General features: G+C 59.6%; 1 protein-coding gene across 4 annotated transcripts in view; it reads right to left on the reverse strand.

Annotated features, from left to right (window-relative positions):
* The window catches only part of SPSB1 (splA/ryanodine receptor domain and SOCS box containing 1), a 62,911-nt gene extending 39,037 nt beyond the window's left edge, over positions 1–23,874 (reverse strand). The window contains exons 1-2 of one of the 4 annotated variants that reach the window (XM_059691349.1): positions 23,702–23,872; positions 18,101–18,177 (exon numbers count right to left, since the gene is read on the reverse strand). The gene's annotated coding sequence lies outside the window, so the exon portion shown is untranslated. Of the gene's footprint in view, positions 1–6,852; positions 6,989–18,100; positions 18,178–23,701 lie in introns of those variants that run through there. The other 3 variants (XM_059691353.1, XM_059691350.1, XM_059691352.1) reach the window with 3 other exon arrangements.
* Between the last annotated feature and the right edge of the window lie 1,842 nt (positions 23,875–25,716).

The following is a 25,716-nucleotide window of genomic DNA, read 5'->3' on the forward strand; positions in this document are numbered from 1 at the left end:
AGGGGGCGCTGGCAGGACCGTCAAAGGCCAGAGCAGGGAGAGACGGCCACCCGGCTCCCAGACACTCGCTGTCCCTGCACAGCCAGCATCAAAGAGTGACGGCCAGACACTGTCACCACGGGGAAGGTCACGTGTGGGTCAGAGCCGGCGGCACGGGAAGGGAGTGACCTCTTTCCGAGGCCCATTCAGGAACCTCCCTGCAAGCCCAGACGTCTGCGGCAGCCAGACAACAAAGGGAAGGGGGAGGGGAGGGCCGAGGTGTCTGATGGTCCCGCACGCGCTCCCCTCCATCACAGGGGCCCCATGGCTGCACCTCCGCCTCCCGCGGGCCATCAGGGCGGCCGGAGCAGGACCGAGCGTGCTCCACCAGCCTCCACCGGCCGGCCCCGCTGACCTCCGGGTGCTCTGTCAGTTCAGCCCCGTGGGACCCAGGTGGTCCCGGCCTCCCCAGCCTTCAGCACAGGACCCTGTAAGCTCAGCTCTCGCGGGCAAGTCTGCGGGTCCTCCCACGGGTTCCTCCCACGGCCGGGATGGACACCCGTCTCGCTGGGCCTCACTGAGATGCCCCTCCCCGCCGACCATCAAGTCAGGACTGTTATATCCTGTTTGCCAGCAGGTGAAGTCAGAACACAACTGGGGAGGCTAGCGAGCGAGACTGGGGAAAACCTGTGGGGGTGAGAGGCAGGCAGAGGCGATGGAGCCGACGACCGGGGTTCAAATCCCAGGCCTGACCCTTCCCTGGCTGTGACCTGAGGTTCTTTTGGGCCTCCGTTTCCCCACCTGCAAAACGAGGACAACCACCTTATCTGTCTCACATTTTGTGTGTGTATGTGTGTGTGTGTGTGCGCGCGTTTCTGAGACACACAGAGAAGTTTTATTCATCACGCCTGCTAACACTCGTACTGACGCAGACCCGTCACAGAGAGAGGCGCAGGCCGGGAGGGGCGGGGCGGGGGTGGGCTGGCATCGAGCACACAGTCGCCGTTCAGTGAGGACTTGTCACTGTTTCTCAGATGCCAGCGTTTGGGACAGTAAACTGACAATCAGCCACTTGTTACGGAGATGCTAATTTTGGATGTCACACTACACTTTGAGCCATTCAAGGCTTCATTCCTTTTTGTGGTTGTTGTTTTGGGATCTTTATTTTTTTATTTTGGGGGGTATTTCCCACCCCCCCAGTGGCCTGGCACCCCCCTCTCCCCACAACAGAACAGCAGTCCTGTTAAAGTTCCTAAGACGGGCAACTCCAGCATGCAGAGGCTGATGGGACATCGCCGGGAAGGAGAGGAACGTCGCCATCGTCCAGGGATAACATGTTCCTCCATTAAAGCCACCAACATGCGGATCCTCGCTGGCTTCCGGGTGTGCTCTTCGCAGATTCCCCGGCAGCTGAGCCAAAGAGCACGAGAATCTGACCGCCCTAGTCAGTGACGCGGATGGGGATGGTCCCCTTTAAGGGGGGGCTCCGGGACCGGTCAGGGCAGCCCTGCAGCTTCTCCGTCCTGCGCTCTCTCTCAGGGTGGTTTTAAGGTGAGACGATGCTGTGCGCACATCCTGGGGCCTGGTCCAGGCTGAGTGCTGGCTCAAGAGAAGCTGCAGGGACGGGTCCAAGACCGAAGGAGGAGCCGGGGCCCCAGGGACTGCGTCCTGGGATCTGGTTCCTTAATAAAGAGCCATTCAAGGCCCTTTGGGAGCGCGGGGAGAGCAGGAATTGACTCTCTGCCCAGCGCTATTCCCAGGCCTCTGCCGGTCGGTACAACAGGCACATCGGGGCAGCTCCCCCGTGGCCAGGGGCTGCAGCGGGGAAATGGGCAGCCCGGGCCCAGAAGGGGCCGCACGCGGCGGGCACTCGGTCAACGGTGCCCATGGGCATGGCTCTTGCTGCTGCTGCTGCAGGTCCCAGCCCCACGCTGCCCCCAAACTGCCCCCCAGGTACCCGCGGAGGCCGAGCGGCCTCTCCCAGGAACTGGGCAGTGTCCGGGCCAGTCCGATGCCCCCGTCCTCTCTCCCCGACTCCGTATGAGTCAGGTCTTCCCTTCACAGCTCTCGGGCTGGTCCTGGAGTCAGTGGCAGGTTACAGCGACGGTCGGGGCAGCTTATTACAAACAGTGCCCCTTCCTCTCATGGGTCCTGGGCGTTCACGGGGCGACGTTCACGAGGTGGCCACAACTGTCCCCTCGCTGGTCACACGCTCTTGCAGGTTCCCTTACTCCGTCCGGGCTGAAGAGCAGTGTTCACTGGAGATCTGAGAGCCGAGCCCCTGAGATGCCTCTGGTGGGTACCAGGGCGATGAGAGCAGGCCGGGCAAGTTTAGGCAGAGGGGCGCAGGTCATCCAGGAGATCTGGGATTTCCCCCCGACATGCTTCCTTTGTACCGAGTTCCGGCTTCACCCTCCACACACCACTAAACCCAGAAACGCGACACAAAAGAATCCAAAAGAACCGGCTAAGCCCGAGGGATGTAAATGTTTAAGGCCTGGCCTGCGAGGCTCTGCAGACTAAACTAAGGTTTAAGAGCTTCTGTCCGCGTGGAGAGTGCGTGTGTGGCGGGCGGGGGGCAGGGGCAGGAGGGTCAGAGGCAAACAGGGCCGCTTCCAGTACCTGCAATGACACCGCCGCCTGCTTCAGCCCCCGTCCCACTGCCGGGGCCTGGGGAGCGTGTCAGACACAGGAATTCAGAGATGGGACCAGAGCAGAGGAGAAGCAAGAGGCCTGCTTAAAAGGGGGAAGGTCTCCCACTGGGGCCTCGGGGAGACCCCTCCCGGCCACACACCAACCTGTCCTATAACTCCGTCCCACGAAAACCAGCCTCAAAGACGCCCGTGACGGAAACGAAAAGTCCCCCACAAGGAAACATGAGGCACAGAGCCCAACCTCCAGGGCCCCTTCAAAAGGAAGGTCCCGGTCAGCCAGAGGGGGGGCAGCCCCTCGGGAGGTGTGGTCCGACCCTAACGCTGGGTAAAGTGGTGGCTGGAGAGCAATGGGCTGATTCAGTCCCGCTGTGTGCCAGGCACCGTCCCAGGCTCAGGGCGGCCGGACAAGGTGGATGAGCCCTCCCTCGTGGAGACAGTTAACAGACAACCGTGAAATATGAGCTGCCTGGTGAGAGCCGCGAACTTTTCCGCGTCCTGAAGAGGCTGGCATTCATTCATTCATTCATTCATTCATCCATCCATCCATCCATTCAGCAAGTTCCCACGGAGCCCCATGTGCCCCAGCCACCACGCCAGGTGGGCCCCAGGCCCCACCAGTGACAACCCACGTCTCTGCCCCGCAGGACGCTCCGGCGACTCCTAGAACATCCCCCAGGATGTCCATGGAGCCACTGAGCACGGGGACCCACACCCCATCTCCCTCGGTGACGTGGGGCAAACCCGTTTCTCCTGCTCCACTGCCTGAGACACTTGCCAAACGGAACAGGTGGGCGCACGCTCCCCCGGGACCCCGGGATACATGAGAAGCACCGAGCGAACCCCGTGTGTAAACCCCTCAGCAACAGTGTGCCCCAGAGCACCATGATGAACGGGCTCTCCAGGGCCTCCTGACCAAATGGGGGGCAGGGGCACCCCACGTCTGCACACAACTGAGGCAGGGCAGGGGGAGGAAAGGCAAGAGGAGGGCGAAGCCATGTGGCTGGGGGAGGGGGGAGGAGGTGCTGCAGGTGGAAGACAGACAGGCACACCTGCCCGCACAGGGCAGCGCTGCCCAGAGACCCTGGGTAGCCCTCCCCCGCCTGCCTCATTCCTGCTGCCACCCTCCCCCTCCCCCCACCCCAGGACAATGCTGGCACATCTGGGTGCTCAGGAATATTGCAGGAGCTTCTGCTATGAACATGTAAGAGGGCGGCAAAGAGAAACCTAAGTTAAGGGGGCAGCAGGTGTGTATGTGGGGGGGGGGGGGGCAGGGCCCAGAAACAGGGAGAAACAGACACCAACCAGGACATGCGGAGCCCCTGGCGGGGGACCCCAGCCCTGTGCTGAGCAGGAAGTCCGGCTGGCACCCCTGGATTCATGCACTCCATGGGCGCGAGCCTGTGAATCCCCGTCCTCCCTCCCAAGGAGTGCCCCGCCTCTGACCCCAGGGCCAGGCCCAGCCAGGGGCCTCCCAGGAGGTGTGGGCTGGATGCCTGCAGACAGGAAGGGCCCAGTGGGTGTGGACGCGGGAGCTCACTCAAAGGGGCTGTCCTGTCTCTAACCACCAGGCTGGCCAGTGCTTCAAGGGGTGGCCCTACCACCAACACACACCCGCTGCCGACCAAACCACACCAGCCACACCTGGGCCCTCCCGTCACCCCCATCCAATTCCCCTCTGCCCCTGCTGCCCCAGGGTCCCTGCTCCCCACTCCCGGTGGACGCCTGGGGCTGCTCCACGGTAAGGCCTCCTCCCCACCCGTCATCAGCCACACCTCACCGGCCCCTGACCCGAAATGTCCCCACTGCCTCCTCAACTCGACTTCAGGGGGGAGCAGCAGCGGTCCCGGCCCTGCAACATGGGTCTCATGCCCACTTTAAAAAAACTTTTTAAAAATTTTTTATTGATTTCAGAGAAGGAGAGGGAGAGAGAGCTAGAAACATCAATGATGAGAGAGAATCACTGATTGGCTGCCTCCTGCACGCCCCTACTGGGGATCGAGCCCGCAACCCGGGCATGTGCCCTGACTGGGAATCGAACCGTGACCTCCTGGTTCATAGGTCAAAGCTCAACCACTGAGCCACACCGGCCGGGCTCACGCCCACTTTGATAGATGTGGAAACTGAGGCTCAAAAAGGCCAAGTAATTATCCGGGATCCAGGTCGGAGCCAGAATCAAAACTCACGCTCCTCCCGGGTTGCTGGCAGCCGGAGGCGGAGGCGGAGGCGGCGGTGGCCGTGTGGACGAAGAAGAACATGGAGGAAGGCCTGTGGGCCACGGCAAAGGACGCCTCCCTGGCTCTGCCTCCTGTCCCCCCGCAGCCGGAAGATGCCGGGCCTCCGGCAGGGCTACACTGCCAGGGGGAGGGCAGAGAGGCCGAGGCCGGCACAGGCGGAGGGACCCGCGTGGGGTGGCAGCCGAGGCCCGAGGGTGACCCAGCCAAGGAGCCAGGGGTGCAGCGTGGGTCTCTGGGTGCCAGGTCCACCTTCACCCCCCGCCCGCTGTCAGCCGGACCCCACGGCCCCCCTCATCGGGCCACAGGAAATGCCATCTGTGTCAGCCCGGCGCTTCCCAGAACTAACGCCACGTTTCCCCAACCTGCCCGGAAAGGGAGAGTGAGTCCAGCTGTTTCCTGTGGTCCCCACCTGGCTCGTCACGGAGCCCAGACTGCCCACCGCTTCCCCTGGCTCCCAGGGGGCCGAGAGCCGCGCACCCAGCCTGGGCTCTCCAGGCCGGCCCCAGGCCCCGGGAAGTTCCAGAAGAGCAGGGCCTAAAACCCCACCGAGGCCACGACTGGGCGGGACTCCCCTAGGTCCTCGCCCGGGTCCTGTTTCCTGTCGGTGCGCCCCACCGGCCGCCAGAGCAGGACGGAGCCCGCACTCAGAGGCTCCTGTGAGCATGTGGCCGGGTGGAAGGTAAAGAGTGAAAAGAGCCACCGAGGAGCTGAGCAGCGGCAGGGCTGAAAGAGAGAAACCCGTTCCCACGCCACAGGAAATCAGTTGCGTACAATTTTGAAACTGCTTTCCCTACTTGGTGGCCTGTAAAACACTCTCTCTCTCTCTCTCTCTCTAACACACACACACACACACACACACACACACACACACACACACACACACTCTTCTCCCAGATACCTAAACTGAAAATCCTGGAGTCATACCGAGTTTTACAATGATCTTTATTACGTGCTTACTACGTGCCAGGTACCATCTAAGCCCCTAGCGACTTTGCATGCCCACAGGCCCTTCCACCAGGGACCGCTCTCTTCCTTTCCTCCCCCCCATCTAGTTCTTACACATCCCAATGTCACCTCTTCCAGGAAGTCTTCCTGGATTCACTTGCTGAGCATAAACCCTTATTCTCATCAAAATCCTCCAGACCTCCAATTGCCTCTCCTTGCTCTTGCTTGGGACGGGTGATGCCTAAGATGATCTTGTTTGAGAGTTAACTGTAGATTTGCCCTCTTCCCTTCCAGAAAGCTCAGGAAGCAAGCTCTCAAAGGCCAGGATGAAGGATTAGAAATTCCAAGGCATGTTCCCTCCCCAGAGCAGGAAGGAAAATAAAAGGTGAGGCCCTGCTGCACCGCAGGCCTAGGATCCCAGGTATGGGAAGGACTGTCCCGGACAGCTCGCCCCACATCCACCCCTTCCATCCATGAGGTACTCTTACCACCCCCATTTCACAGATGGGGACCTGAGGCCCAGGTCACAGGAGTAGGAAGTACCAGAGCAACACTCCAGCCACCTCCATCTCCCTCCCCAGCCAGGCTGTACCTGCTCCAGCCAACACATCTAGACTAAATACAGCGTCCGGGGTGGCTTCCTCCAGAGAAGAAACCCATAAACCAGAGACGTCACACACAGTCTGTCTGCTGTGCTCTGAAGGGGTGCAGGGGCCCTAAGATACCCACACTCTCCCAGATGTGTTGGTCAAGAGTGACGGCGCCGACCCCCCCAGGTTCCCCCCCCAACCCCCACATCCAGATGCCTGGCTTCCCAGAGGCCCCAGGACCCTGCTTGGCTAGTACCCACCCAAACCAGTGTGCTAACATGACCTGGGAAGACACACATGCGCGCGCACACACATACCCGCAGCCCTTCGTTGTCCCCTGGGGACTGCTTCTCCTCCTCTCCTCCCCCCCAGCCCCTCTCCCCCTCTCCCTTCCCCCCCCCCCCCCCCGAGAATGTAAGGTGCCTGGGTGCACCACCATCTCCAACTCACCTGAAGCAGGCCGCGCATGCAGCTAGCTGGGAAGTGTCTCCTTCCAAGCCCAGGCCCCTTGGGTGGTGAGCGAGCTCAGGGAAGATGAGGCTGGTTGTCTCATCGGGCACCTTCCCCTCCCCCGCAGCTCCCAGCCCCTGCCCTGCCCGGGCGGGAGGAGCACGGGCCATTCCCCCTGCAGGAACCGGTGGCGGTGGCCGCTGCACCTCCCTGACCTCCTGCTCCCGTCCCCACTTGCAAATGACTAAGCGATTTCCACCTCCGAGCCTGCCTGCCAAGAGCCCCGCTGGCTGCAGAAGCGGCCCAGGGTGCCCGGACCGCACACACTAAAACCCATAATTGGCGAGCCCTCTTCTTGGGAAAGAAAACCCCCTCCATGCTTTGTTTTGTTTTGTTTTCCCCTTAAATGAAACAAATCCACCCACGTAGTTACTGGAAACTCGAGCATGTGAAACTGAACCGTTTGCAAAGAGAATTTAGTCAGCAGCGCTGTGAGCCCAGGGGCGGGCGGCCCCTTGGTGGGCGGAGCCCCCGTGCTCTCGAGGTTCCCATCCACCCAAGAGGGGCGTGGGGTGGCCCCGACCTCCACACCAAACTGCAGGACATGCCCCGGGCACAGGTCAGAAGGAGAAGGAAGGCCGGTGGGGAGGGCAGGTTCGCCGGCACCGGGTCGAGGGTGCATTGCACTAGGGGACAGGCGATGGTGGAAAAGCCTGGGCCCAGGAATCCGACCCTCGGTGGGGTAAACGCACGCCATCCAGTGAGCGGAGCCTCCCTGAGGCTCGGTTTCCTCATCGGGAAGACGGGGCGCCAGAACCCACCAGGTGCCTTGCCAGGATCACCAGAGACATCCACACAGCACTTTGCGCCTGGCCCCCCGCAGCAGCCCTGAGTGCTGGCTCCGGGGGGAGCTCAGAGGGGCGGTGTCACTGTCTGGGGGCTCTGTCCCCCAGAGCCCTGCTCCCCTGGGTGCAGTGGAACTTGCTGAGTTAGTTCCCCGCCCTCCTGCTCTCCCCGGGACACAGCATGTGAGGGGGGAAGTAGGCCAGGCCGGGCGCCAGCGGGTACAGGTCTAGTCCCGGGCCCTGAGCCCCAAGCTCTGTGACCCCCTGGGCTCCTGGACCTCGCCCTCCCCATCTGTACACGGAGGGTCCAGACGGTTTATTCTGGGTTGTTTCTTTTAAAACAAACAAACAAAACCCCGCTAAGTTATTTGCCAACATCGCTTTTAAAAACCGGATTCCTGGCTTCTCTTAGGGGGGAAAAGAAAAGGACACTATTAGTGCCCTGGTGCCACTCCTCCAGGTAAGCGAGGGCACCCCTCACACAGGACAAGGGAATTCTACTTTGCCACAGTCCTCCCCCGCCCCTATAGCCTCACCCCCACTGTTCGCTTGCATCTTCTTCCAGGCCCCTGGGGGCATCTGAGTTTGCGACCCAGTTTAAAACCCTAATTTTACTCAGAAGCATGACATGAACCACTTTTCACTCGAAACGTTCGCAGGAAGTGTCCCTCGGGGAGGTCACTGAAGTCTGACGCTTAAGGCTGATTTTTCTCGCAGAAAAACAAGGCGACGTAAGAAGACCCACGCCCCGGTCTGGCCGAGGGAAACCCTACGACGAAGCAGTAATTTTCTGAAATTCTTCATGTGGTTTACGGGCCAAAGAGCAGCAGCAGGTGCCGAGTCCTGCCCTCCACCTCCCGGACTTCCTCCCTCTCCTGTGGCGTCCGCACCGGAAGAGCGCCTCCAGCTCGGGTCCTCCCCCTCTGGACACACAGGAGGTGGCAGGGGGTCCAGGCACCGCCTCAGGCGCATCCGGGACACGGAACGGGAGCCCCCCGCTGTTCTGTTTCTTGGGGGGCCAAGGGAGGCAGGGTCAAGAGGAACACAGCTGGATCTACTCACAGCCCAGCAGAGATACTGAAAAATGTCAAGTGGACATTTGAGGGCATTTTCAAGTTGTCTTGGCCACTCCTGAAGGGAAAAACACAAGACTCAGGACCTCCAGTCCTCCTGCCTCCGCAGGGACACTGAGTTCATTCACCCTCCACGGAGCGCCTGCTGAGGGCCGGCCACCGAGACACGGCAGGGGCACACCCCCCCATGGCACCCGGCACACCCCCCGTGGGATCCGCACCCCCCCATGGCACCCACACCCCCCCATGGCACCCGCACACCCCCCATGGCACCCGGCACACCCCCCGTGGGATCCGCACCCCCCCATGGCACCCGCACACCCCCCATGGCACCCGGCACACCCCCCGTGGGATCCGCACCCCCCCATGGCACCCACACACCCCCATGGCACCCGCACACCCCCCCATGTCACCCGGCACACCCCCCGTGGGATCCGCACCCCCCCATGGCACCCACACTCCCCCATGGCACCCACACCCCCCCATGGCACCCACACCCCCCCCCATGGCACCCGGCACACCCTCCGTGGGATCCGCACCCCCCCCATGGCACCCGCACCCCCCCATGGCACCCACACACCTGATCACAGAACTGCTGCCTTTAGGCCCATCCCCATCCCCACCACACTGAGAGCCTCCTCGCGCCCAGAGGCCTTATGGGGCAGTGACTCAGAGCACACACTGGGTCTGCGTCCAGCTCCACTTGGTGGCTGTGTGATCCCAGGCCAGCGATTTGACTTTTGTGCTTCAGTTTGCCCATCTTTAAAATGGGCATAAGAAGCCCCACTCAGCAGAGCTCTTGGCAGCGCTAAGTAAGGTAAGAACAGTGCCCGGCACATTGCAGGTGCCGAGAAATCTCAAGTGCACTGGACTGAGTCCAGGAGGGACAGGTGGGCCTTGTGCACAGGCACCTGGGGACACCACGGCTTCGGGCCCGGCTTGGGACAGTCGGCACACGCGGTCACGGTCACCTTAACTTCACACCCTCCACCTGCACCGCCTGCGACAGGGGCCTCCCGAACGCTCCCGCTCCAATGCAATGGCAGGCGCGGATGGTCCCGTCCTCACGGAATGCAGCTCAGGAGCTGCTCCCCCAGCAACGCCATGGCCGCACCTGCCTACATGGCCACCAGCACTCAGGGGTCCCGGGAGGGCTGCACCCCCGGCCCCGGGCCCACCTGCACGGCAGGCTTAAGTTCTGAGAAGCAATGAGTTCTGATGGTGCTAGGGTTGCCCAGCTGGACACAGTGGACACATACAACGGTAGCATGTGAACTGCAACGCTAGAAAGGAATCCTACATTAGCGCCTGCTGTATACACGCCGAATCCCCAAGGGACAGCACCCCATTGCTACCCGCCCAGAAAGGTTGGTGCTACCTGCCTGGTTTTACTAGAAATTCAGGGGAAACAGTTACAGCAGGACAAGTGCCGGTCATGGTCAGGGCTCCTCTGTCCCGGTGCGTCCTGACCCTGCAGCCTCAGGAGAGAAACCCAACCCCACCTTTCTACTTTGTCTCCACGGCGATTTCCCCGGCTGGGCCTGAAGTGTGGCTCGGCTGCCGCAGAGAATTCCCTCTGAGGCTCCAAACCCGCCTTCCCAGAAAGAAAACGCAGACCCCACCTCGAACCCCAAAACCTGGTGGATAAAGCCACGTGGTGCTCAGTACCCAGCGGCTCCGGCAGAACCACCCTGGGTGCTGCCCGTTCCTGAAGCCAAGTGGGGAGCGGGCAGAGGCAGGAGGCGGGAGAAGACCACCCCCCGCCCCCCCCCCGCCTGCCTCTAGGAAAGTGGTTCCAAACATTACTTTCCCCCCAAAACTCACTTTCAGCAGTTCAAACACTCCCCCGCGCCCCAAATTAAGTCTTATACAGAACTCTACCCCCTTAAAAAAAAATAAGATCGGAGTTAGACTGCGCTGGGTCCAATGCCTGTCTTCCCACGGGGGGGGGGGGGGGGGGGGGAGTGCGGGAGGCAGGCGGTGCCCACACGTAGCTCCTCCCAGAGCCAGGCAAGCTGAGGGGCACTGGCATCCCTGGAAGCTCGGTGCCCCTTGCCAGAGCTGCCCAGGAAACCAGGACATGGTTTTAAACCCCCAAAGCTGCCCGGCCCGTGTGGCTCAGTGGTTGAGCTTTGACCTATGAACCAGGAGGTCACAGTTTGATTCCCAGTCGGGGCACATGTCCCGGTTGCAGGCTGGATCCCCAGTGGGGGGCATGCAGAAGGCAGCCGATCAATGATCTCTCTCATTATGAATGTTTGTATCTCCCTCTCCCTTCCTCTCTGAAATCAATAAAAATATTTTAAATAAACAAACAAAAAACCGAAGCAGGAGAGCCCTGGCTGCCCCTTTCTGGGAGGTCGATGCCGCCCCTGAGCCTCATCTTCGGGGAAGGCCATCCGTCCGTGGGCCTCGAGGCGGCGGGCGAGGAGAGCCCCGTGCGGCGGTGACGGCGTGCGGCTCCCCATACTGCTCTCTCGGCTCTCGCATGGGCTCAAAATTTTCCATGAAAAAAAATACATGTAAACACGACAGCAAAGCACCACCTCAGAGGTGGTGAGACACCCCCTGGGGTGGGGAGGCACCCCAGTCATGGCCCAGGCCTCCGCTCAGACGTGGCCTCCCGGGTCGGGCTGTCTGGGCGGCTCAGCGCAGGCACCGCGACGCCCAGACAGAGCGGGCATTCACGGAATATTGGCTGAAGGATGAAGGAGTTTAAAAACCCTCTACCCGAGCTGTCTAGACACCCCTGAGTGTGACTCGATAGTGAGGGTGACGGGCTTTCTGGACCCTGGAGGGCAGGCAGGGAAAGGGGACCCGTTCCTACAAGTCGGTCCAAAATGGGCCCCACAGGACACAGCTGGAGGAGGGGGACCTGCCCTTTGAACATCGCATCTCTTCAAAGACGGGCAGTTTTGTGAAGGGGATCCTGACACTGACACATACTTTGACGTAATTAGAACACGTTTCACACCCACCCTGACACTTAGGGTGATTTTCCGAGCTTCACACTCGGGGGAACATTTCTCATTCCAGCTTCTTAAAGTCTCCAAACTAGAGGCAGACGCCCTCACGGGCCCCCCACCCCCATCTTCAGGGTAATCCAGCAGCGAGGCTCTGACCCCCAGGCCCTCCTGACCTCTCCAGGGGTCCCTCCCGCGGAAATCCACGGAGGGGCCCTCGAGAACTGGCCTTGCACAAACCCACCGCGCCCTGGACCCTGTGTTTAACCTCAGGGTTGCTCGGGCTCCTGGGACCCACCGACAAGGCGGGCCCGCCAGCATGGCCGCTTCCTGCCTGGCCCTCCCGAGGCAGGTGCGGGACCATCGGACGCTCCCCAGCTCCCCCTGCCCTTGCAAAGATTCAGAGCCACAGGCTGGCACCACCCCAGCCAGAAACCACAGCCTCAGCCACACCTGCAGCCAAATCACCAAGCAGACGGTAACAGATCTGCCGGGAAGGCCCCCGGGCGTCCAGGCAAAGGGACCGGGGAGTTGAGTTGGGGTTGCCAAGGGAGACAGCCAAGTGTTTAACGAAGGAGGCACAGACAGGTGGAGATGAGCCACCGTCTCAGGAGCAACTTTTGGGGTGAATGGGGTGGGAGAGGGATGCAAGGACAACCCTGTACCCACTGACAACCCCTGGGCCTGGCATTCGAGGCGCCCCTGCCAGGTGGCAGCCTTCCTGTGATCCTTCCCATGATGGCCAGTCCCTCCTCCTGGGGGTCACTCGGCCTCCCTGCCCCCCACCATGAAAACCCCAGCCTGGAACACACCCTCCTGAGCAGCCAGCCCCCCGAGGCCCTCCGTGCCTACCCAGCACTCCTGGCAGCGAGCCAACGTTTCCTGCACACCCTGCCCCTCCACCTGCTCCACTGCGGACTCTCAGGCTGCTCCACACGCCTCCAGAGTCGTGCTGGTAGACAGCAAGTGCCCCATAAATGGTAAGTGTTCGACAGTCACAGCAGAAAGGACGCAGGCTGTGGAATCAGGCCAACTACACCCTCCACGCAGCCCTGTCCCCTCCTGCCACCTAGAAGATGCCCCTGCAGCTCGCGCCTCATCCACAAACGGCGAGGCAATACCTGACTCACAGGGCGGCTGGCAGGACTAGAAACCCATCGACGGGGTGAGCACTGGGCCCTGCACGCGGCAGGCATTCGAGGAAGGTTAAGACTATTTCTGGCGAGTCATACCCAGAGCAGATGGGAGTGGAGACCCCTGAACTAAACGGCAGCCGGAGGGCGGGAGGAGAAAGGCAGAAAAAGATGTCGGGGGGGGGGGGGGGGGCGCTCCAATGACCCAGGGGCCGATGTTCCTCAGGGGGTGACTGCGCAGGTCTCCTCCAGGCCGGGGATCACCCGCCGGTCTCCTTTCTACAAGCTGCCCCCCAACCCGCAGTCATGGTAGCATGGCTCTGGGGCCCGGGCCAGGGCCCACTGCTAGAATGCCGGTGACAGGTCAGGGCGGGCAGAGAGCGAATGGCACGATTGCTGGTTGACACTGGTCAGGATGTCACGGCCTCGGAGACCAGCAGGAAGCTCTGGGTCAAACTTCAAATGACCAAGAGACAGTCCACCCCCTTCAGGGCCTGACGGGTCTCAGAAAACAGGTTTGGGAATGTGCCCAAGAGCAATGGTCACTGCTGATGAGCTGTCAGAAGGGAGCTGACATCGCCAGGTATTCTTCTCTTTTTTTATTGATTGATTGATTTGAGAGAGTAAGAGAAACATCGGCTTGTTTCACTTATTTATGCATTCATTGGCTGCTTCCTGTATATGCCCTGACGGGGAATTGAACCCACAACCTTGGCATATGGGGACAGCGCTCTAACCAACCGAGCTACCCGGCCAGGGCTCCCAGGTGTTCATTTTTATTTTTTTATTTTTAATATTTGCATTGATTTCAGAGAGGAAGGGAGAGGGGGAGAGAGACAGAAACATCAATGATGAGAGAATCATTGACCAGCTGCCTCCCGCACACACCACACTGGGGGTCGAGCCCGCAACCCGGGTATGTGCCCTGATGGGGAATCGAACCTTGACTTTCTGGTTCAGAGGTCGACGCTCATCCACTGAGCCACACCGGCCGGGCTCCAAGCGTTCATTTTTAAAAGATCGTTGGAAAAACATTAAAAACAACGAGAAAAACTGCTCACTACAAGGGGAAGGGACTGGGTCTTCGGTGGCGAGGAAGGTGAGAGACAGGCAGGTGTCTGCAGTTCCAGGCAGACGTTTTGGACAAACTGTCTGAACCACGCTGGTCCCCCCTCCCAGCGGCCCTCCAGTGAACCAGGAAGGGCACCCCAGCTTCCTCCTGGGAAACACCGTAATCTGAAGCCGGGCACCGAAGGTCACAGGGTGGGTGATTCCATTCCGGGGAAATGTCCAGAGAACGCAAACCTCTAGGCGGCCAGCAGACGGTGGTTGAGGGGGCTGGGGCGGCGGCGTGGGGAGCGGCTGCTTACTGGGCACAGGGTTTCCCTTTGGAACTGGAGAGAGGTGGTTGCACAGCACCGTGCGTGCCCAGCTGTCCCTCCAAACCCGCAGGGAATCGGTTCCAGGACCCCTGCGGGTACCAAAATCCAGGGATGCTCAAGTCCCTTATGCAAAATGACGTCGTATTTGCATATAACCTACACACAGCCTCCCGTCTAATTTATTTTGTTTATTTTATAGATATCTATATATCTACATATAGATATTATTGATTTCAGAGAGGAAGGGAGAGAGTGCTAGAATCATCAATGATGAGAGAGAACCATGGATCGGCTGCCTCCTGCACGCCCCCTACTAGGGACTCGAGCCCACAACCTGGGCATGTGCCCTTGACCGGGAATCAAACCCAGACCTCCTGGTTCATAGGTCGACGCTCAACCACTGAGCCACACCGTCTGGGCCTCCAGTCTGTCTACTTTAAATCACATCTAGATTACCCATAATGCCCAATACAATGGCAGTGCTGTGAAAATAGCTGTTATGCTGTATTGTTCAGGGAATAATGACGAAAAGAAAGGCCTGTATGTGTCTGCACAGACGCAACCACAGTGCACGTCAGCAGCCACGTAACTTCCCCCCAAACCTTCTCACCCTGCGGCTGGTTGAATCCACAGATGTGGAACCTGGGGATACAGAGAGCCAACTGCACAAAATGCCACCGAACTGTCCGCTTTAAAATGGTTAATTTTAACGTTACGTGAAATTCGCCTCAATTTTTAAAGCCCTCCCTAATGAGCCCACGGCACATATGAAGAGGATTAAGCGCCCTCCTGGAGCTGAGTTCCACTGAGCACACTGGTCCCACCGCTGCTGGGAGCCACCATTTCCTCACAAACCTGGGCCCACTCTGTCCTCTCGGCCTACGTCCAATTAATGCCCCCACCTCCCCGCGGGAGGACGGCATTCCCCCCCCCCCCTCCATCCACCCCATTCTGCTGTGCCCAGAATGCTCACCCGGTCAAAACCTGGCTATTTATAGTGAAAAGGTGCTAAGCAAACACTGCAGGAAATAGCATCCACCACAGGGAGGCCCAGGACCCAGGGACCCCGCTGCAGGGGCCCGAGGCCAGGAAGGGGGGACACTTGACAGGAAAGAGTAATCACCCCAAGGCCCTGAGCCATTGCCCTGAGGATCAGGTCAGAGCTCACCCCCGACAGGTCCATCCCCGTTGCCCCAGCCCCTCCCCCACAGGTCCATCCCCTGCGCCCAGCCCCACCCCCACAGCCCATCCCCTGCCACCCTCCCTGCCCTCACTCAGCTCCACTCCAGCCTCTCACTAGCCCATGTGCACTCTCTACACCTGCCATGATTCCACCAGGAATGCCTCCTGCCTGTCTCTCACCTTCTGCCTGTCACCGTCCCCATAATGCCCTAGGCTTGGCCATCACAGGGCCTGTCTCTCCCACTACACAGAGATGGAGCGAGACCGCCTCTCCATGCATTGTGTCCTCGGCCCCAGTAGATTGGCTGCATACAGTAGGTGCTCAATAAATGTGTGAGTTAAAGAATAAATGACAAGCAGCCCAATAAACAGCTCACGAGAGGGGCCTTGCCTTAGAGCTCCTGACCTCCCGTGGGGTCAGAGGGGAAATTCTGGTCTAGAAATGAAAAGCTGGCAGTCAGGTTCGGTGAGGGAGACGCCATCACCCACCACCCACCCCACACGCTGTGCACCAGGCACGTGGCTAGCCCTGTGCCGAGGCTAGTCCTGATGCATGTCACCTCCTGGAACCTCACAGCCACCTGGTGCGGTGGCAGCCACACCACACGGTCACGCAGGCCGAGGCCATGAAGGGGAGCTTGTGTCTGACCAGGCCACCCGGCCGGGAGGTGCTGGCAGGTCCTCTAAGCCCGGGTCCAGGCCTTGCCGAGCCCTGCTCGGAACCACCCCGCTACAGGCCTTGGCTGCACTCATGCGGGCAGTGGGTATCCAGTAGGAGCCTACTGTGTGCACTGAGCACTGGGGACACAGTAATGAACAAGATCCATGTGCCCTACCCTCTGCTCTCCTGGAGCCCACAGGCCAGCTCCCGGGGTGCCTCCAGGGGTGAGTGTGTGTCTGGCCTGGGTGACTGGCTACCCCTCCCTACAGGAACACGGGAGCAGGCGGGTCTGGGAAGAGGGGAGACTTGGTTTTTAAAGTTAAGTGAGAAGGGCGTTTAGGCCATCGGGTTGGCATGAAATGTGCAGGGCGGGGCATCGGTGCGGGAGGCAGAGTCGGGGCACAGGATATAGATGCTGGTGACTGAAGCGAGGAGGGGGTGGCGGGGACCTGCCTGAGGAGGCGGGGGTGTTGGGGAGACAAAGCAGGAAGGGCCAGGAGGCTCAGCAGAAGCAGGAGGGGGTGAGGGGAGCGCTCTAAGCAGAGAGGAGGGGGGCGGGGAGGCAGCACCAAAGCAGCAGAGCTGGTGAGTGGATGCGAACTGGAAAGCTCAGTGAGTGTGGGGTACGAGGGTGACCTCCAGGCGGCAGGCAGACCTGGGAGTGCAGGACGCCAGGACGAGGACATGGAGACCAGCTGTGCTGACCTGGGAAGGAGGCTGGCCTTCGGCTGGAGGGCACTCCTCTCACCGCAGGAGCAGCCCTGGGGGCGCAGTGGCCACTTGAAGCCAGAACCCTGGGTCCTGGCCTGAGACCCTGCTCCCAGGCCCCCCGCCCGCCCCCCTCCAGCTCCCACAAGCAGCCTCAGCTCTTCTCCGAGCAGCCAGAGGGGCAGCGGCCTGTGAGGCTGGGCCAGTCACCTCAGGGCAAGGCAGGAGCCCAAGAAGTCCACCACCAGAGCCCCTGCATCCTCACAGCACCCCAAAGGCACACCATGAGGCCCCTCCCTGGAGCCTTCACTCAGGGGGTGCACGAGATCACCAGAGGCCAAGCGTCCATCGGTGGATGAACGGATGAAGTCAATGTGGTCCACCCATACCACGGACTGCTAGGCAGCCTTCAGCAGGAAGGACACGCTGGCACAGGCCACCGCGCGATGGACCGCGAGGACAGCGTGCGAGTGGGAGAAGCCGGCCACAGCAGGACAAGCTGCATGCCTCCACTTCTCCGAGGGACCTCGAGTAGTCACACTCAGAGACACAGAAAGTAGGACGGGCGGTGCCAGGGCCTGGGGGCGGGGGTGGGTGTTAGAGACTCAGATTTGCAAGACGAAAAGTCCTGGAGGTGGACGGAGGTGATGGTTGCACAACAGTGCGAATGTGCTTAAATGCCCCTGAACCAGTGATGGCGAACCTTTCGAGCTCGGCCTGTCAGCATTTTGAAAAACCCTAACTTCACTCTGGTGCCGTGTCACATAGAGAAATGTTTGGATATTTGCAACCATAGTAAAACAAAGACTTACATTTTTGATATTTATTTTATATATTTAAATGCCATTTAACAAAGAAAAATCAACCAAAAAAATGAGTTCGTGTGTCACCTCTGACATGCATGTCCTAGGTTCGCCATCACTGCCCAACACAGTCCACTCAAAAATGGTGCAAACGGTGAGTCTGAAGTTATGCGGATGTTACTGTGATTTTTTTTTTTAGAGAGAGAAGCAGAAAACCCCTAAACCTGAGCGCCTTCCCGGGTGGCACTGCAGAGACCCCGGCACACGCCCTGCTATGAGCGGCCCGTCTGGCAAAGGGCAGTCGGAGCTGGCGCAGCCGCCCGGACCCCGCCACCAGGTGGATCCAGCATCCTGCTCCCTGCGCCATGTCCGTCCCACGTGCCCGTGGTCGTGGCCCACATCACCCCCTGCCCCCTCACTTCCCCAGAGGTACCCGCAGATGCTCGCCCACGCCCCCACCCACCGCCCGGGCGGTGAATTCAAGCCGGTGACACGTACGTTTACGTCAGTCGGGTCCAGAGCTTGTGACAAACCATTTCCACAGGCCCCGCGCCAGCCCTGCTGGTGCCCGGGTTCTAGGAGAGAACAAGGGTGAAGGTGTCAAGGACTCGGATCAGAGCCTGGGCCTAGCACCCACAGAACACCAGCATGAATGTTACTATCATCATCGTCACCATCGTCACGATCATCATCAAACAAGGTCACACCACGGAGGACTCAGCACCTGCTACCTGAGCCTGGCAGCCGGCTAAGGGCGGGCTTGTCCTCTCAGGTGGGGGGATGCTATCCCTCACGGGGACGAGGGTGAGAACCAGGTGAAAGTCCAAAAGAAAAGTCCCCTTAAGTCCGGATTTTGTCGGTCAGGCCTGGGGGGAGGGACCCGCAAGAGGTTACGCGCCCTATGCGGAGGGAGACCGCGGCACACCTGTCCCCACCCTGCACGCTGTCAGATAAAGACGCTCCTTCCCGCCCGGCCGGCGTGGCTCCGCGGTTGAGCATCGACCTGTGAACCAGGAGGTCAGGGTTCAATTCCCAGTCGGGGCACATGCCTGGGTTCCGGGCTCAGTCCCCAGTGTGGGGCGTGCAGGAGGCAGCCGATCCATGATTCTCTCTCATCGTTGATGTTTCTAGCTCTCTCTCTTTCCCTCTCCCTTCCTCTCTGAAATTAATAAAAAAAATATATATAAAAGACACTCCTTTAAAAACTTCTCAGGCACAAAAAGATAATTCGATTGACACATACCACAACCTATTTCTTGAGAAGGATGGTGTTAAATTCTCAGGCTAAATTCACAAACGCCATAGGATCATGAAGATGTTTCAGCAGGCAAGTGTCTGCGCCCCCAGGAGGAGAGTGGGTGCCAGGCACAGCACAGGGAGCACAGCACAGGGAGCACAGCTCTGGCCTCCGCCAGCTTGACCCCCACCCGCTGGCCCCTGACCCTAAGAGACATTCAGCGCCCCGCTGCTTGCCCAGGGGGCGTCGGGTTCTGAGAGGCAGCCCTGGAGACCTGCGGAAGGGTGGTTCCAGCCTTGCTGGACCAGCCCGCGGAACGCAGCCCCACCCAGCTCCAAAGTGACATCACTGGTGCCCCCAACAGGACCTCTCCCTCCTGGCACCCCCAGAACCCACTGATTCTCCCCTGACCCTTGACCTCCCTCCCTAAAGCCACATTGGTCCTGGCTCATGGCTGTCAGAGCCACTGAGGTCAACATGCCATTGCTTTTCTGTCCCCGTGCTTCCCTGGGAAAGAAAAGGAAGACTTAATAAAGTTATTGCATTAGGTCACGCCACACCCCCATCCATGCACATGCACATTCTCTCTCTCTCTCTCCCTCTCTCTCTCTCTCTCTCTCTCTCTCTCTCTCTCTCTCTCACTGGTAAAGCACTCTGCAGAAGAAAAAGCAGTCAGAGAAGCAGAGAAGTGCTTAAAATGATCTAATCCACCCATCACTTCACAGCTGGGGAGGCATGAGAGCCTGGCCCATGACCTCAGCCGGGGGACAGTAACCAACGGCAACAGCTAGGATTCTGAAGACTTGGTCCATGGCCCTGGCTGTGCACTTTGGGAACGTCAGCCACCCTCTCTGGGCCTCTGCTGGGAACATACCCTGTAAGACAGGGCTCCCCAGCTCCTGGGAGCCAGCCTCTGCCCAGAGCTTACCCAGCGCTCCCCACCACCCAGAGAAGGGAGGAGCAGCCCCCTTCCTTGCTTGCTGCTCTCCTCACGCCCCACAACCCTCCCCGCTCCTACCCCCGGGAGAATTATTCCAAAGACACCAAACCTTAGTCACTCGGACGGCGCTTTTACCATCAACACCTGTTAAAACTCAACGCATGACCAGTTTCTGATGCTACCGGCTGGAGTGTTTAATTAAATATTACTCACTCAGGAAGCAGCCCCTGCCAACTCACCCCAAAGCCTATCGTTCATTCTCAGAGAAAGAGAGAGGGGGAGGGAGAGGCGTCTGCACCCGCCTCAGCTGGCACCAGGGGGGCTCCCCTAGTCCAGAGTGTGGGTCCAACACAGCCCAAAGTCAGGCACCAGGGGGTCCACAGCCAGGTGACCATGAACGGCACACACACACTCACTCAGAGACACACTCACCCCACACACACACTCACACAGATGCACTCACACACACATTCACATAGATGCACTCACATACATATTCACACACAGATGCACTTAAGAGATACACACACACTGAGAAACACACACACAGATGCACTCACACACACAAACATTCACATAGATGCACACAGAGACACACACACACAGATGCACTCACACACACAAACATTCACATAGATGCACACAGAGACACACACACACAGATGCACTCACACACACAAACATTCACATAGATGCACACAGAGACACACACACACAGATGCACTCACACACACAAACATTCACATAGATGCACACAGAGACACACACACACAGATGCACTCACACACACAAACATTCACATAGATGCACACAGAGACACACACACACAGATGCACTCACACACACAAACATTCACATAGATGCACACAGAGACACACACACACAGATGCACTCACACACACAAACATTCACATAGATGCACACAGAGACACACACAGATGCACTCACACACACAAACATTCACATAGATGCACTCACATACATATTCACACACAGATGCACTTGAGATAAACACGCACTCAGAAACACACACACAGATGCACTCACACACAGAGATGCACTCAGACACACACACAGATGCACTCAGACACACACTTACACAGATGCACTCAGAGACACACACAGATGCACTCAGAGACACACACACAGATGCATTCAGACACACACACAGATGCATTCAGACACACACACAGATGCACTCAGAGACACACACAGAGATGCACTCAGACACACACACAGATGCACTCAGACACACACTTACACAGATGCACTCAGAGACACACACAGATGCACTCAGAAACACACACAGATGCACTCAGAGACACACACAGATGCACTCAGAGACACACACAGAGATGCACTCAGACACACACACAGATGCACTCAGACACACACTTACACAGATGCACTCAGAGACACACACAGATGCACTCAGAAACACACACAGATGCACTCAGAGACACACACACAGATGCACTCACACACACACATTCACATAGATGCACTCACATACATATTCACACACAGATGCACTTGAGATAAACACGCACTCAGAAACACACACACAGATGCACTCACACACAGAGATGCACTCAGACACACACACAGATGCACTCAGACACACACTTACACAGATGCACTCAGAGACACACACAGATGCACTCAGAGACACACACAGATGCACTCAGAGACACACACAGATGCACTCAGAGACACACACACAGATGCATTCAGACACACACACAGATGCACTCAGAGACACACACACAGATGCACTCAGACACACACACAGATGCACTCAGAGACACACACACAGATGCACTCAGAGACACACACAGATGCACTCAGAAACACACACAGATGCACTCAGAGACACACACACAGATGCACTCAGACACACACACAGATGCACTCAGACACACACACAGATGCACTCAGAGACACACACAGATGCACTCAGAAACACACACAGATGCACTCAGAGACACACACACAGATGCACTCACACACACACATTCACATAGATGCACTCACATACATATTCACACACAGATGCACTTGAGATAAACACGCACTCAGAAACACACACACAGATGCACTCACACACAGAGATGCACTCAGACACACACACAGATGCACTCAGACACACACTTACACAGATGCACTCAGAGACACACACAGATGCACTCAGAGACACACACACAGATGCACTCAGAGACACACACACAGATGCATTCAGACACACACACAGATGCACTCAGAGACACACACACAGATGCACTCAGACACACACACAGATGCACTCAGAGACACACACACAGATGCACTCAGACACACACACAGATGCACTCAGAAACACACACAGATGCACTCAGAGACACACACACAGATGCACTCAGACACACACACAGATGCACTGACACACACTTACACAGATGCACTCAGAGACACACACAGATGCACTCAGAGACACACACACAGATGCACTCAGAGACACACACAGATGCACTCAGACACACACACAGAGATGCACTCAGACACACACACAGATGCACTCAGACACACACTTACACAGATGCACTCACACACAAACATTCACATAGATGCACGCAGAGACACACTCACACAGATGCATTCAGACACACACACAGATGCACTCAGAGACACACTCACACAAATGCACTAAGAAACACACACACACAGATGCACTCACACACAAACATTCACAGATGCACACAGAGACACACTCACACAGATGCACTGAGACACATACTCACATAGATGCACTCAGACACACTCACACAGATGCACTCAGACACACTCACACAGATGCACTCAGAGACACACACTCACATAGATGCACTCAGACACACTCACACAGATGCACTCAGAGACACACACACAGAAGCACTCAGACACACACAGACTCACACAGATGCACTCAGACACACACACAGATGCACTCACACACACACAGATGCACTCACACACAGATGCACTCAGAGACACACACTCCCAGAGACCCACGTATGCAGAAGCACACTCAGACCTCAGGGCCACACATACTCGTATACACTCTCACACACATTTACACACCGCGTCACACACCCACACCGACGGGCTCACAGAGACCCAGTGCACGGCATCCTACGCTCAGGCACACACACCCTCACTCACTCGCTCACACTCACAAACTGGCCGGCGCGGGCCAGCAGGGCCATTCACCTCCCCAGGCGCCTCTGCCCTGAACTTGACCAGGACCGGCGCCCGGTCCTCGCACAGCCGGCCCGGTGGCCCACGGCAGGGCTGCACCCACGGGCCAGGCTGCTCCGGGTTTTCCGTTTGAAAGGTTCCCTGACATAACCCTCGGCTCCGCGCCGCGGCGGCTCCGGGGAGGCGGGGAAGGTGGCGCCGCCCGGGTGTCGCCCGGCCGGCTCCCCGGGGGAGGCGCTACCGGGCGGGCGGGCGGGGGAAGAGCGAGGAGGCCGGTCCCGCGGCGCTGCCGATGCGGGCGGAGCGGCGGGAAAAGCGAAACTAACTTCGCGGAGCCGCGGGACGGTCGCGGGAACCGAGGCCCGGGGGGTCCCGGCACCTGGGGGTCGGCGGCGGCCGCGCGCCCGAGGCCCCTCCACCCGGGCTGCCGCCGCCGCGACTCAGCCGGGCGCCACGGCCGCGGGGACCCCCGCCCCGGCGCGCCCTGCAGGTGGGGACCCGCGACCCGCCCGCGCCTGCAGCGGCCGCACCGGCAGCGGCGCTGGGCGGCGCCCGACCCCCCTCCCGGGACCCGAGGCGGCCGCCGGCTCCCCGCGCCCCTCCGGTCCCAGGTGGGGACCCCCGCCGGCCCCGCGCCCACCCACTCGGTCCCCCAGCGCGCGCCCCCCGCGCCCCCCGCCACCCGCTCCCCGACCCCGGCCCTGCCTACCGCGCCGGGAGGCCGCCGCCGCCCGCTCTCCGGGGCCGAGAGGCTGAGCGCCCGGCCGCGCCCGCCGCAGGGAGTCACCGCCGCCCGCGGCCCGGCGCCCGCGCCTGGAGCCTGGATCCCGTGCGAGCGCGCGGGCCGCCCGAGCGCGACTTCTGTGCAAAGAAAAAGCGACCGAAGGCTTTAAAGTGAAAAAACGAGCCCAGCGCGGGGGGGCGGGGGGGGGGCGCGGCCCGGGATGACCCCGCCCCCGCCCCGCCCCGCCCCGGGCTCGGGCTCGGGCGTGCGGGCGGCTGCGCGCGGCTGGGCCGGCGGAGGGCGCGGGGCGCCGGCGGTCCCGGCGGGGGGCGGGCAGCGCTCCCCGTGCCCCGCGCCCTCTCGGCCGCCCCCCTCCGCCGCTCCCTCCTCGCCCCACCGAGGCCGCCGGGTGCGCAGGGCGGCGCCGAGGCGTCGGTCCCTCCGGAGGCGTCTTTGGGAAACGCCGGGCGGCCTCCGCTGGGCCAGAGGCCGGAGTTGCAACACCCGGAGGAGCGCGCGGCGGTGCCAGCCCCAGCCCCAGCCCCAGCCCCAGCCCCAGGAGGGGGTGGTCTTGCTAATAATAATTCCCGATCCCCCGGGGGAGCGGGTTGTTTCAGTAACCTCGGAGCAAGGCCTCGCCGGCCTCAGCTGACTTTCCCAGCAGCTCGAGGTTCCGGCTCTGTAATTCTAGGGCACAGAGAGGGGTTGTGGGCCGGGATCAGCCCCGCTTGAGCGTCCCCATTTGGGTACCCGGTACCTACAAGGAGACGAAGGGGGAGTCTCAGGACTCTCAGACCCCAGGGTCTGGGCACCTGGGCATCCAGCTCCCGATGGCTCCAGGCAAACAGCAGGCCGCCTTCCGTGCGTGATTATGAATGAATGAATGAATGAATGAATGAATGAATGAATGAGCGAGTGAGCAATTGCCTGGGAGGTCCCCACCCTGACGACTTCTCTACACCGTGTCCTGTGGCTCTCGCTCCTCAAAGGCATTTTCCTCCCCGTGCCCTTACAGAGCAGCCACTTGCACCCTAGCACTGGGAAGTTTTAAAAGAAATTACTGTTTTAAGAACAAAATCTGACATTCCTCCCCCCCTCGCTGTGTGTAGTGTCCATTGAAGGGCATGGGGAATTGGCATGACTGGAGAAGCTGTTACAAACAAGGTGGTTTCTGGTTATTTCATCGTTACCAGAACCTGGAAGGGCAGGACAGCTGAACTCGTTGTAAAGATGAGGAAGCCGGACGGACGGACGGACGGACGTGGCCCGAGGCCCTGCCCTAGCCAAGCGTGGGGCCCGACCGGACTGTTCGCTGCCGTTTGCTGTCTTCCCACCTCCTGCTGTAGATCAGTTTCGCTTTGTGTTCAGTTTTAAAAATATTATGGCTCAACCATCTGCAACAGGGTGGACAGGCCTGTGTGGGCATTCTGGCCGCTCAGCTGACACTCCTGGTTCACGCAGTCTAGGTGAACCCAGCCTGTCGGGGGCAGCCACTGCCCGCAAGCCAGGGGCGCTTGGAATTTAAAAGGGCACGTGAGTCCCTTCAGCCACTTTGCAATCTGAGAATGGTGCCTTGTCCCTGGTGGGCGTCAGGGCCCGTGGGAGAGGTGTGCAAGCACAGAGAAGGCGGGGGTCTTTCCAGGCCCCTGGTCCGCCCCCGAGTGTGGTCTTGAAAAAGCACAGCTGCCTCTGGGCTTCATTCCTCTCCCCCAAAGGGGTAACCGGGATCCAAGTGCCGGAACCCCATCAGGTGCTGTCCCCTCTCATGGTGCGGGCTCACTTCTCACCCTGGAGGCATCTTCCGGAACAGACTGGAAAATGCAGGATGCGTGCTGTTTACCCGGGGCCAGAGACCCCACCTTTGATGGGAACCCTGACAGATGGTTCCCAGTTTGACGTCCTCAGCATCTCACCCCGCCCTCCTGCAGCATTAACCTAGAAATTCCAGCTGGGATCCCGCAGGTAATTAGATCCTGCTGACCTGAATTTCCCAGAGGCCG

The sequence above is a fragment of the Myotis daubentonii genome, chromosome 3 (assembly GCF_963259705.1).
Source record: "Myotis daubentonii chromosome 3, mMyoDau2.1, whole genome shotgun sequence".
Taxonomy (NCBI): domain Eukaryota; kingdom Metazoa; phylum Chordata; class Mammalia; order Chiroptera; family Vespertilionidae; genus Myotis; species Myotis daubentonii.